This window comes from Thamnophis sirtalis, unplaced genomic scaffold (assembly GCF_051295495.1).
Source record: "Thamnophis sirtalis isolate CommonGarterSnake01/CBP01778 unplaced genomic scaffold, rThaSir2_p1.2 scaffold_3, whole genome shotgun sequence".
NCBI lineage: Eukaryota > Metazoa > Chordata > Lepidosauria > Squamata > Natricidae > Thamnophis > Thamnophis sirtalis.
The window spans coordinates 20,341,792-20,353,663 of record NW_028261383.1 but is presented as its reverse complement, the minus strand read 5'-3'; the positions used below and the strand labels follow the sequence as shown (position 1 = coordinate 20,353,663).

Below are 11,872 nucleotides of genomic sequence, written 5' to 3'. Positions count from 1 at the left end.
TGTTAACTCTATAGGCTTATTCTTACAGAAATGGCTTGTGCATACTGTTGTGTGAAAGTAAAAAGTTGTGGTTGTGATATTACTATCTTCTACTGTGCTAAAGCAAGTCGGAAGTCAGTGCCTTTTTCTTTCCTTTTCTCCCTTTACACTATATTTCTTTCCTTTCCCTTCCCCCTTTTCTTAGTTTTCCACTATTTTTTTCTTTGTATTTTATACTTTGAGAAACTAATTAAAAAAAATCTAATCAGAAAAGGAAAACTATCTCAACCTACCTGTACTAAAGGCTAAAACGTTTGACGAATCTAAATGGAATAACTGCAAACAGATTTTAGGCTTTTGTTAAATATCTTTCATTTATTAGAAGAGTGCTATAGTGTCCCTTCTCTAACCAAGAGATTATTTTAGTTGGAACTGCTTATTGTAGACTTCTGATTTTCTCCTTCCGTAAACCAACATGGCTCTTCTTCTTTTGCTGTCCTTAAAGCTAAAATCAGCTCCTTTAATCTCTTCCTTGAATTCAAGGAAGTTGAACAATTTGTAGGAGAAGGAGTGGCAGAACTTTGCACTAGAATTAAAAGAGATGATGATGGGAGCCTGAAAGTGCAAAATGGCCAGAGAAAGAAACTCAGAAATCATCATCTTTAATGACCCCATAATACCTTGCGGGGTGGAGCCTGGGTAACTGAATGGAGCTAGGAGAGTGTTTAATGGAAAGAAACTCAGAAATGATCCTCCCTATTTTTTCCAGGCAGTAAAAAGAGTTGGTTGGAGATATGGATTTTCAGACTTGCAAGAGTCTCTTAATATCCCCTTACAATAAAGTAGAATTAGCTCTCCTGATTTTTTTTCCTAGTCTGCTTTACCCAGGGGTGGGCATCAAAATTTTTATCAAAGAGTTCTCTGCCCAGTTGCTGGGTGGCCATGGTCATGGTGGGCGTGGCCTAGTTGGCCTCCTGCATGGCAAGTGGGGCATTTTTGCCCTCCCCAGGATCCGGAATTTTTTTTCTTGAGCCTCCAGGAGGGCAAAAATGGCTTCCCCAGGCTCCAGAGGCCTCCTGGAGGCCAGAAACAGGCCCATTTCTGGCCTTCCTGAACTTCCAGTAGACCTGTTTTTGCCCTCCCTGAACCTCTGTGCGTGCCGTGCACTTACCTGCATTCAAAACGGATCGTGTGGGGACTCTTGGGATGCGCAGAGCAGGGGTGGGTGGGGCCAGCCAGGAGTGGGATTTAGGGGTTCTCCGAACTGCACAGAATCTTAGCTAGAGATTCTCCTGAACCCCCAGCAGCCCACCATTGGCTTTACCTGGGAAGTTGTGTTTTCTGTTTGGTCTACGTGGTAGAATATCCGCTTGGTAGCTTTCTTCTTGACAAATCCATACTTTTTGGCATTCACTTTGTTGTCTTCAGGGAATTTATGAATTCCTTTATTATTTCTTTGTTCAATTTATTGGTGACCTGCTACAGAGTGTTCCCTATCATTGACAAATTATATCAATTATTTATTCTAATACATATTTTGTCAATATATGATTGACATATTTTGCTGAACTTTTTTTTTCTTTTCACTTTTGAAGATAGCATATTTTCAAATTAGACAACTGCAGAACGATTATTTGAATGTGAGAAGACCATGCGGTTAGATAAGAAACCACGTTTTCTGCTTTTAAAATTCATGCATGTTCCATTCTTAGTTTCATCCCTTTCTGGACAAGAACGAATTTTGCAATATTTCCCAGAAGAAACTATACTTGGACCAAAATGGGGAGATAGCAGCAGATCTGGCCATCATGACCTGGGTGATTCATCCCAAGAAAGAGCCCCTGGAAGAGATTCTGGGGAGTTTTGAAAGACAAAGACTTATTATCAACAAAGATACTCTGTCAGTGCTGAAGCTGCTCAATAAGGTGGGTGAAGTATCGCTGTGTTTTCTCTGTTTTCCAGTGCCTCAGGACCCATCTCAAGTGAACTTGAACTTTTGGAAAGAACTGTGGGAAAACCCAGTGGAACACAACAACACTGCCTCATGGATCAAAGATAGTCAACAACAAACAACACAAAAACAAGATGGAAAATATTGTAATAAAAACTGACATGGTGGCAAAACAAGCAAAGAAGGTCAAGAACTGGAATGCACCTGGCCTGGATGAACTGCATGGATACTGGCTAAAACACCTGACAAGCCTCCATCATCGCATGGCCACTCGATTTGATCAAATGCTTCAAAATGCAACAAGCGAAGAATGGTTAACAGCTGGCCGAACATACTTGATAATGAAAGATTCAGAAAAAGGCACAGAACCAAGCAACTATTGCCCAATTACTTGTCTGCCAACAACGTTCAAACGTTTTACAAGGATACTGGAAAATTCAGTATTCAATCATCCGATGGAAAGCAGTTTGTATCCAAAAGAGCCAAAAGGAAATTATAAAAAATCAAGAGGAACAAAAGATCAGCTGCTCAAAGACCAAATGGCACTAAAAAATGCAAAATGAAGAAAAAAAATTAAATATGGCGTGGATTGATTACAAGAAGACATTTGACTCATTACCGCACAGCTGGATTAACACCTGTCTGGAAAACTTTGGAGTCAGCAAAAATATCTGTACATTTTTGAAAGCAAATATGCAAAAATAGAAAACAGTTCTAACGACAAATGGGGAGAACATTGGTGAAGTCAACATCAGATGAGGAATCTTCCAAGGGGATTCATTTTCACCACTACTGTTTAACATTACATTAATTCCACTGACAATAATCCTATGAAACACAAAACTGGGATACCAAATCTCAAGCCAACATGGCAAGATAAACCATCTACTATACATGGATGATTTAAAAATGTATGCAAAAAGCCCCACTGAACTTAAATCAATGTTCAACACAGTTCAACTGTTCAGCAGTGACATCAAAATGAACTTTGGCCTTGAAGAATGTGCTATATTATCTATGCGGCGAGGAAAAAATGGAAAAAACAGAAGGAATAGAACTGGGAAATGGAGATATAGTGAAAGCATTAGCAAAGGATGATGGTTACAAGTACCTAGGCATATTGGAAGCAGATAACATCTTGAATGGAAAAGTTAAAGAGTCAATGCAAAAGGAATACATCAGGAGGGTCCACAAAATATTAAAATCAAAGCTGAATGCTGGAAACATAATTAAGGCCATTAATACATGGGCAGTTCCAGTGATACGCTACTCAGCTGGAATCATCAACTGGACTCTGGCTGACCTGGAAAACTTGGATCGGAAAACACACAAACTTTTAAATATGCATCACACTTTACAACCACGAAGTGACATTGACAGGTTGTACCTGCCAAGAAAAATAGGGGGCAGGGTGCTATTGCAAATCCATCAAACTGTAGAAGAAGAAAAATGAAGTTTGAATGATTATGTGAACCAAAGTACAGAAAAATTGCTGCAGGCTGTGAAAACGGAGAATAGCATAAAAACAACAGAAACAAAGGCAGAATATAAGGAAAAACAGCTGAATGACAGATTAAATAGATGGCAAACCAAAGCTTTGCATGGACAACACTTGAGAAACATTGAAGGAAAATGTGATGACAACTTGACATGGACATGGCTTAAGATGGGAACTACCAAGAAAGAAACGGAAGGTTTAATACTGGCTGCTCAAGAACAAGCACTACAAACTAATGCCATGAAAGCAAAGATACAAAAATCCACTGACGACCCAAACTGCCGACTTTGCAATAACAAAGTCGAAACTGTTTCACATTTAATATGTGAATGCAGCAAAATCACATAAACTGATTGCAAAGCTAGACATGACCGAGTTGCTAAATTAATCCACTGGTCATTATGTAAAAAATATGATTTACCTGGATCCAGAAAGCCATGGGAACATAAAGTGGAAAAAGTTATCGAAAATGAGAAGGTGAAGATCTTGTGGGACTTTCGAATACAATAGGATCATCATTTGGAACACAATACGCCAGATATCACGGTTGTAGAGGGCCAAAGTGTACATTTTATTGATATCGCTGTTCCTGGAGATGCCAGAGTTGAAGAAAAAGAACTAGAAAAAATCATGAAATATCGCAACCTGGCCATCGAAACTACACGGCTATGGATGAAGCATGTAACAGTGATACCCATTATCATTGGGGCACTTGGCATCATGTACAAGAATTTTACAAGAAACATCAACAAATTGCAGCTTTCTGCAATAACACCAGCAGATCTGCAAAAAACTGCACTACTCGGAACATCTTATATTTTAAGAAGGTACTTGGTTGATACCTAGGACGCTGGCAGCAAACCGTATCAACCATTAGCACCAGTCATTGGTATTTGTAATGAATTTTTGAATGTTCAGTTGGGTGAGTTTCATGTTTAATGAATAAAGTATATAATAATAATAAACAAAGAACATCTCCTTTAAGATTGACCACCCTAATTTGTAAGGAATTTTTCCTTCGTATATTTACTGGGAAACTTTTTAGGACAACTTTCAAAGGGGAAAAAAGAAACCTTCCCATTTGTGCTGATGAGAAGTTTCTTTCTTTATCAAAAATGTCACTGTATTTTTAATGTCTAATACCATAGAAATGAATAGGTCATTTAGAATAAAGTTTACTTCAATCTTTAGTAAAAATGGATCATCATACTTTAAAGAATGGAGGAATTCATGTTAGTATAGCCATAAGGAGGAACCCACTGATTGTCACTAAATGTTTCAATGTTTTCTCAATTCTATCCCGCCAGACTTTATTAAGAAGAAAAGTTCATTATTGCAATGTGATATGCCAGAAGTAAAAGGCAAGAACCAAATGAAGAATCTGCCTGTACTTGTATTTCCTACAACAATTTGGAATTAGAAATTTCATATTTAACTAAGTAAAGCCCAGAAACTGCTTAGTAATGCTCATGTCTACATGCATTTCCTTGGATGTTGAGTTATAATACAATTTCTTTGGCATTCATTGTTGTTGTTGTTGTTTGTTTTTTTTGCTTAGTCTCTGCCTCAGTCCCAATGTGTGGAAAATTGTCATCTTGGATTTTTCAAGCAGATTCGGGAAGGGGAGCCAATTTGCTGCTATGACTGCATTCCTTGTCCAGAAGGAACCATCTCCACACAGGAAGGTGGGTGACACCAAAAGAAAAGCATACTGGATTCATCTATTTATACCAATGTGGAAATCATTCATTATTTAAAATTGTTGCTAAATCAATACTGGAGATACATTGCTTTATTTTCTCACTTCCAGAAACTAAATACTGTGCAAAGATGGATAAAAGCTTGATTTATCTTCTTCCACTCCATTAGGAATTCATAGAAAGAGCCGAGGTGGCGCAGTGGTTAAATGCAGCACTGCAGGCTACTGCTAGATCAGCAGTTCAGCGGTTCAAATCTCACCGGCTCAGGGTTGACTCAGCCTTCCATCCTTCCGAGGTGGGTAAAATGAGGACCCGGATTGTTGGGGGCAATATGCTGACTCTCTGTAAACCGCTTAGAGAGGGCTGAAAGCCCTATGAAGCGGTATATAAGTCTACTGCTATTGCTATGTTCTTTTGGTTTATATAAAATATTTTATTTATTTATTTATCAAATTTATACAGTCACCCATCTCACAGAAAGTGTTGTTTGGCAGCATACAACAATAAAACAAGCAGTTAAATGTTCCAGAACTAGATTACAGTAATGAAACTTTTTTGTTAAAAAAAGCAAGATTGTAGGAATGGAATACATCAAGGTGTTACACAAGACACAACTAGTGAATAGGATCCCTCTTACTGGGTGATCTCGAACTTTTGAAAGATTTCCAGAGGGCCAAGTCCATATTTGGAATAGAAATGCCTCTTTCCTAAGTAAGAGTGGTATAATCATCTGGTTTGAATGCAGGGGCAGTGCACACCTTTTTCAGAAATTTATACATGGACCAAACTGTGCTAGACAACTTTCATCTAGTCTCCAAACTTTTTCAGAGGTTTTTTTGAAGGCATGTTTGGTATTAAGGTACAAAACCAGATGTGAGTTCCTACTGATTCGGTCCGGTAAAGCCGAATAGCTACTAGAAATCTGGCATACGGGACCAAACTGGTAGTAATGGTAGTTTGGCCATGCCCCCAATCTGTTCTCCCAGTGGCACCCTAGGTGGTGCCATCTTGGGTTTTGCTTCAGAGCAATCTTTATTGCACTGATTGGCCACGCCTGCCCATTCCCAAGCTCGCCCTGCCTCACCTTCGCCATGTGGATCCACAGAACTGCCTCCTCCTCAGTCCTGCCTATACACAGGTAGTCAGCATTCGCGCTAGCCTAGCTTTTTAAAGCCTTTGTTCCCTGCCGGTTTGTCTGAACCGGCAGGGGGGAAAAGCCTTTAAAAAGTAAAAAAAAAAAGCTTCTGACAATAGCCGGGCTCAGCTGTGAGGCACGCGATCATCAGAAGCTTTTTTTTTTTTTTAAATTAAAGTATTTTTTCCCTGCTGGTTCAGGCAAACCAGCAGGGAAAAAAGGCTTTAAAAAGTAAAAGAGAAAGAAAACATCGATTATATACAAAATAAATATGGGACTAAGAAATTCCAGATAGCTTATGATTAAGATCAGGAATGATATAAATTGTTTAAAGTTAGCCTAGCAAGGAGGAGCTAAGTTCAATGTAAAGCTGTTATCATTTTTTTATTCTTTTTTCCAATATATTTTAGACGGTTTTTGTTAAAGATTTATACCGTGTATGGGTTCTGGGAAGTCGGGGGAGGGAAGGTTGGGGGGGGGGGTTGGGGGGGAGGGTGGGAGGGAGGGATGTATATTAGGCTTGACGAGGGGTGTTAGATTTTAAAGTAATATGATTGCACATGTATACTGTCTTCTCTTATTTTTTCTTTAAAACTAAGATATGTTAAGTATATTGATATAGAAGCATAATTACCATCAACATAGAATGGAGTTTGCTCAGAAGCTGAAATACACCAAGTGAATGAGAGGAAGAGTGGGAAACAGAGGAGAGAAGAAAGATAGGAAGAGAGGGATAGGAGAGAGGGTAAGGGGGGAAGATGAGGAGGATAAGGAGGAGTGTTATGAAGAGAGAGGAGAAGGAGAAAGGAAGGGGAAGTAGAGTAGAAAAGGATGATGGGGGAAAGAAAGGACGTAGGAGAGAAGTAGAAGAAAGAGGTGTATGGAGAGCAGAAGAGCTAATAATGGGTTTTTATCTTTCTGGGCGTTGATGACAAGAGGAACTGATGTAATTACTACTTAATACAATAGGATATTGGCTATGTAATAGTATACATGTAATTATATGTTATAAAAATGGAAAATAAAAAAGTATTAAAAAAGTAAAAGAGAAAGAGGGAGGGAGGGAGGAAGGGAAGGGAGAAAGAAAGAGAGAAAAAAAAGAAGGAAAGAGAGAGGCTTTAGAAGGAAATTCACTTTTCAGCCGGGAGATTCAGCAATGGAGAAAAACAATCAGACTCTCCAAACTGAGCATGCCTGGCTGTGGAATTCTGGAAGTTGAAGTTCACAAGTCTTAATGATGCAAACTTTGGAGACTCCTGCTTTAAATTGAAAAGCTGCTCAGAAGGAGGTTTGAAAAGTGACATTCAGAGTTTGTTTCTGAGTCAGCTGAACAACAAACTGGATAACTGGGGATTGGAGTGGGAGGCAGTGGTTTCCAAAAGTTCTCCTTTCTTCATTGATGGTTTCATATTATTGAAGGACAGAGAACAGGCCCTAGGTTTCTGCAATAGACCATTTCTTAGGTCTTCGGTCTCTCTCCTTTCTTCTTTATCATTGACAAAGAACTGCTAGATGAGGTCATTTGGAACCATGAGGTGTGGTAGTACACCATCTATAACTGGGCAGGTGTTATTGTTGTGATGCTGGTCCAACACATTGAGGTAGTATGGATCTGGATAGGAGGAATCAACTTTGAGTCAACTCTGGGAAGACGGAGTGGCCTTCTCTTTTTGGCCCTGCAGGGACTAGTGATAAACTATCTCTCATTCTGGATGTAACATTCTCCTGGATGGAAATGGTGCAAAATTTGGCATGTGTCCTCCTAGACTCTCAGCTTCAGCTTGATATGCAGGGGGCAGCCTTGTCTAGAGGAATCTTTAAATAGATTCTACTTGTGCACCATCTTGCTGTTTCCTGGACTTAGGAGACTTATTTATACAGTAGTCACTTCCTGTTTCCTGTGGTGAGTTCTCTAAGTGAAGGATGGTTGTGTGATGCTAGGAATCTCTCTTTTGGGGAGTTTACCTTTTGTTCTTGTTTTTATTGTTGTATATATTTGGGGCTTTTTTGCTAGACTGCAAACTGTCTAAAATTTGGTTTAAAATTAGTTAAAAGTCGGACAAACATTATATATGAATCAACTCTCATCCAAAGAAGATTTAATTGAAATATGAAAAGAGATATAAAAGAAATATTTTTTTCTCAGATACTGAAAAATGCACCAAGTGCCCAGATGACCAATTTCCAACCAAGAACCAAATACAATGTGTCCCCAAAAGAAGAAATTTTCTTTCCTATGATGAACATCTTGGCCTTATCCTGACCTCCTTTGCCCTTTTCTTGTTCCTAACCACAGGCTTTGTTTTAATCATATTTCTTAAATACCGAGAAACCCCCATTGTCAAAACCAACAACTGTGACCTCTCCTACATCTTGCTGGTTTCCCTCCTGCTTTGTTTTTTGTCAATCTTTTTCTTCATTGGACAACCAAGAAAAACCACATGTCTTCTCCAACAACCTGTGTTCAGCATTGTCTTCTCAGTAGCTGTGTCTTCTATGTTGGCCAAAACAATCACAGTGGTGTTGGCCTTCCTGGCCACAAAACCAGGGAACAGGGTGAGAAGATGGTTGAGGAAGAGCTTGGGCAACGCCATCATCCTTTCTTGTTCTGCTGTCCAAATTATAATCTGCTCCATCTGGCTTGCAGTTTCTTCTCCTTTCCCCGACTCTGACTTCCACTCTCAACCTGGAGTAATCATCCTTCAGTGCAATGAAGGCTCTGTCACCATGTTTTATGTTGTCCTTGGCTATATGTGTTTCCTAGCTTCCATTTGCTTCATTGTAGCTTTCCTGGCCAGGAACCTTCCTGGGGCCTTCAATGAAGCCAAGCTGATCACCTTCAGCATGTTGGTTTTCTGCTGTGTCTGGATCTCCTTCCTGCCCACCTACCTGAGCACCAAAGGGAAACACATGGTGACTGTGCAGGTCTTCTCCATCTTGGCCTCCAGTGCTGGACTGCTGGGATGCATTTTCTTCCCCAAATGCTACATTATCATCCTGAGGCCAGATCTAAACACGAAGGAACATCTAATAGTAAAAATAAGGAAGTAATATTAAAACTGTTTCTTGGGGTTCTCGACATTTATTTTTTCAATGCAGTTATTGTTGGGCTTGAATGCTTCCTTTGCATCAATTTGACAAATATATTATTTAAAATCACATGAAATAAATTATGAATAGTGCAGAATTAATGAAATTAAATTCTAACATAATCATCAAGCAGTACAATAAACAAATTAATGATTAAAATTGCTATGCAACTAGTGAAGCACAGGATAAGAAATGAGATAGTTATATTAGCATAAGACAGCTGCAGAAGAGATGAGATCCCCCAAAGGGAGGGGGAAGGAGCCCCCCCCCTTTAGATGGAATGAATAGGGAAATCTAAGTCTGTGTGAACATGCTCTTTCTCTTTATGACATTGTTGAAATTAGTTGAGGGCAGTAGAGCTAGGTGTTAAGAAAATGCATATGACCCCCTGTGGCAAGACTCTGAAGGACCTTCCCCAGTTATTTCTGCAGATGTTAGATGACATCATGATCCTTGTAGAGCCTCAGAACTTTATGACTTCAGTGTTGAGTCATCACTCTCCCAACACCCTTTCTGGACAGAAACTACAGAAGACATGCTAGCCTGTGAAGAAAATAAATTGCATATATTTCTAACCTCATGAGCTAGGCTGAAACTTGGGAACTGTGGGTAGGAGCTAGGATCAGAGGTCCTTGCTCAGTGGCGGGATTCAAATAATTTAACAACTGATTTGTTCTCTGAAGTTGCACTTCTTGGTCAATGGATCAGTGAATTATTGGAACCTTGAAGTACGTGAATTCTGTGGAGAGAAGTTGAACAGTAACTTGTCTCTGAAATAAGCTAGGGCTCATTTTCTTCTTGCAAGAACGATGTTCACACAACATACATATCAGAGCCATGCTGGCACAGTGGTTAGAATGCAGTATTGCAATGCAATAGTATTGCAGTCTAACTGTGACCCCAGTCCGGAGTTCAAACCTGACTGGCTCAAGGTTGACACAGCCTTCCATCCTTCCAAGGTCAATAAAATTAGGACCCACATTATTGGGGAGGGGGGCAATATCCTGACATTGTAAATTGCTCAGAGGTTGCTGTAAAGCACAAATGGAGCAATATATAAGTATAAGTGCTATTGCTATTGCTATACTTCACCAGGATAGAGACATTTCTCATAACCACCATGAGACAAGAAACGGGTTAAGTACATCCTCTTAAGCTTGCTGTCAGGCCTGCAGTTATATCCCTTTTAGGATCCTTGGTCTGCCACACTCTCTCTTATTTCATTATGCTGTTTCCGTAGTGTAATGGTTATCACTTTCGCCTGACATGCAAAAGGTCCCCGGTAATGTTAGCGTTCCAAGTATCATGCAGAATTAAATCACAGTCCAAGGCAAAACGATCCTTAAAGTTCCAATTTAATAAGTCAGACATCTTAGCACATCTGTGGAATCCCAATTCTGGAAGTTACCTAAGATTCCCACCCAGTTGAAATTTCAGGATCTTGTCCCCACATCCACAAATCCATCACATGGTCCAATCTTCTTCTTCCACACTGGCATCTCCACCCAGCTGGTTCCAGTCAGGTGCAGAGGTGCGGAGACAAAAGATGACCTTGGGCTTCTAGAAAAATATATGGTTATATACAGGCTGTTGCTATGTTGCAATATTTTCAGGGAGGGCTTATTTTCAGGGGAGGGCTTATTTTAGTGCATGCGCTCAAAAGCCCAATTGGCTTATTATCCGGGGAGGTCTTATTTTCAGGGAAACAGGGTAATAGTAGGGCTGGGAAATAAGCCAAGGCTTGCTAGTTATGAATATTCATGCGTACATGATCTATTAAATATGCATATATATTTGTCACCCTTTTCTTAAATGTATAAAGATGAGTGCATCCTTTTGTCTATGTCTCCCACTATTTTATGGAGAGAAATTCCTCCAGTGTGCACTGAATAAATAATAATTGCAGTGAGCATGGTTTATTGGTTTTCTGGTCCTGCATTTATGTCCACAGAACCTGGTTTCAGCAATAGGATTCACAATCTTCCATGTGTGACCAGGGAAAACAACTAGGGCACCTCTGTAGAGTAAGTGTTGTGAGATTGATCTCATGTCCCTTCTCACTTCTAAATAAGAGCATCATTTAGGATCGTGTATAAAGTAACAAGTCTATTTTAGGTTGGGAGGCTTGTTGCATCTATGTCATCCATTCCACTTCTCAACCTTCCACGATCCTCTTGTGACTTTAACTGGGCAATGACTAGAGTTGTCCAGAAAGCAAGGGAAAATTCAACTTTGACTGACCCATGTCCAGGACAATTGGCCACGGCCACATTGCCGTGGCTACTTCACCTTGGAAACCCCACCCCAGCCAACCGACCATGGGCCCCCCACACCAGCTGACCCATCATCTGCCTTGCATTGCCATAGGCTCCACATACCCCAGGTATCCATACGCTGCTGGGTCTACCCCAACCCTTGTCTCCCGCCATCCCCTGCTGCCTGTGATTCCCTGTAGGAAAGCTCTCCCTGGCTGCTTTCCGATAAGGGACAACTAGGTGCATGAGATAATTCACCAAAGG

At 40.1% G+C, this 11,872-nt stretch overlaps 1 pseudogene; it reads left to right on the top strand.

Moving 5' to 3' along the window:
• Positions 1-3,254: 3,254 nt before the first annotated feature.
• LOC106540003 (uncharacterized) overlaps positions 3,255-11,872 on the top strand; it is a 113,594-nt pseudogene continuing 104,976 nt past the window's right edge.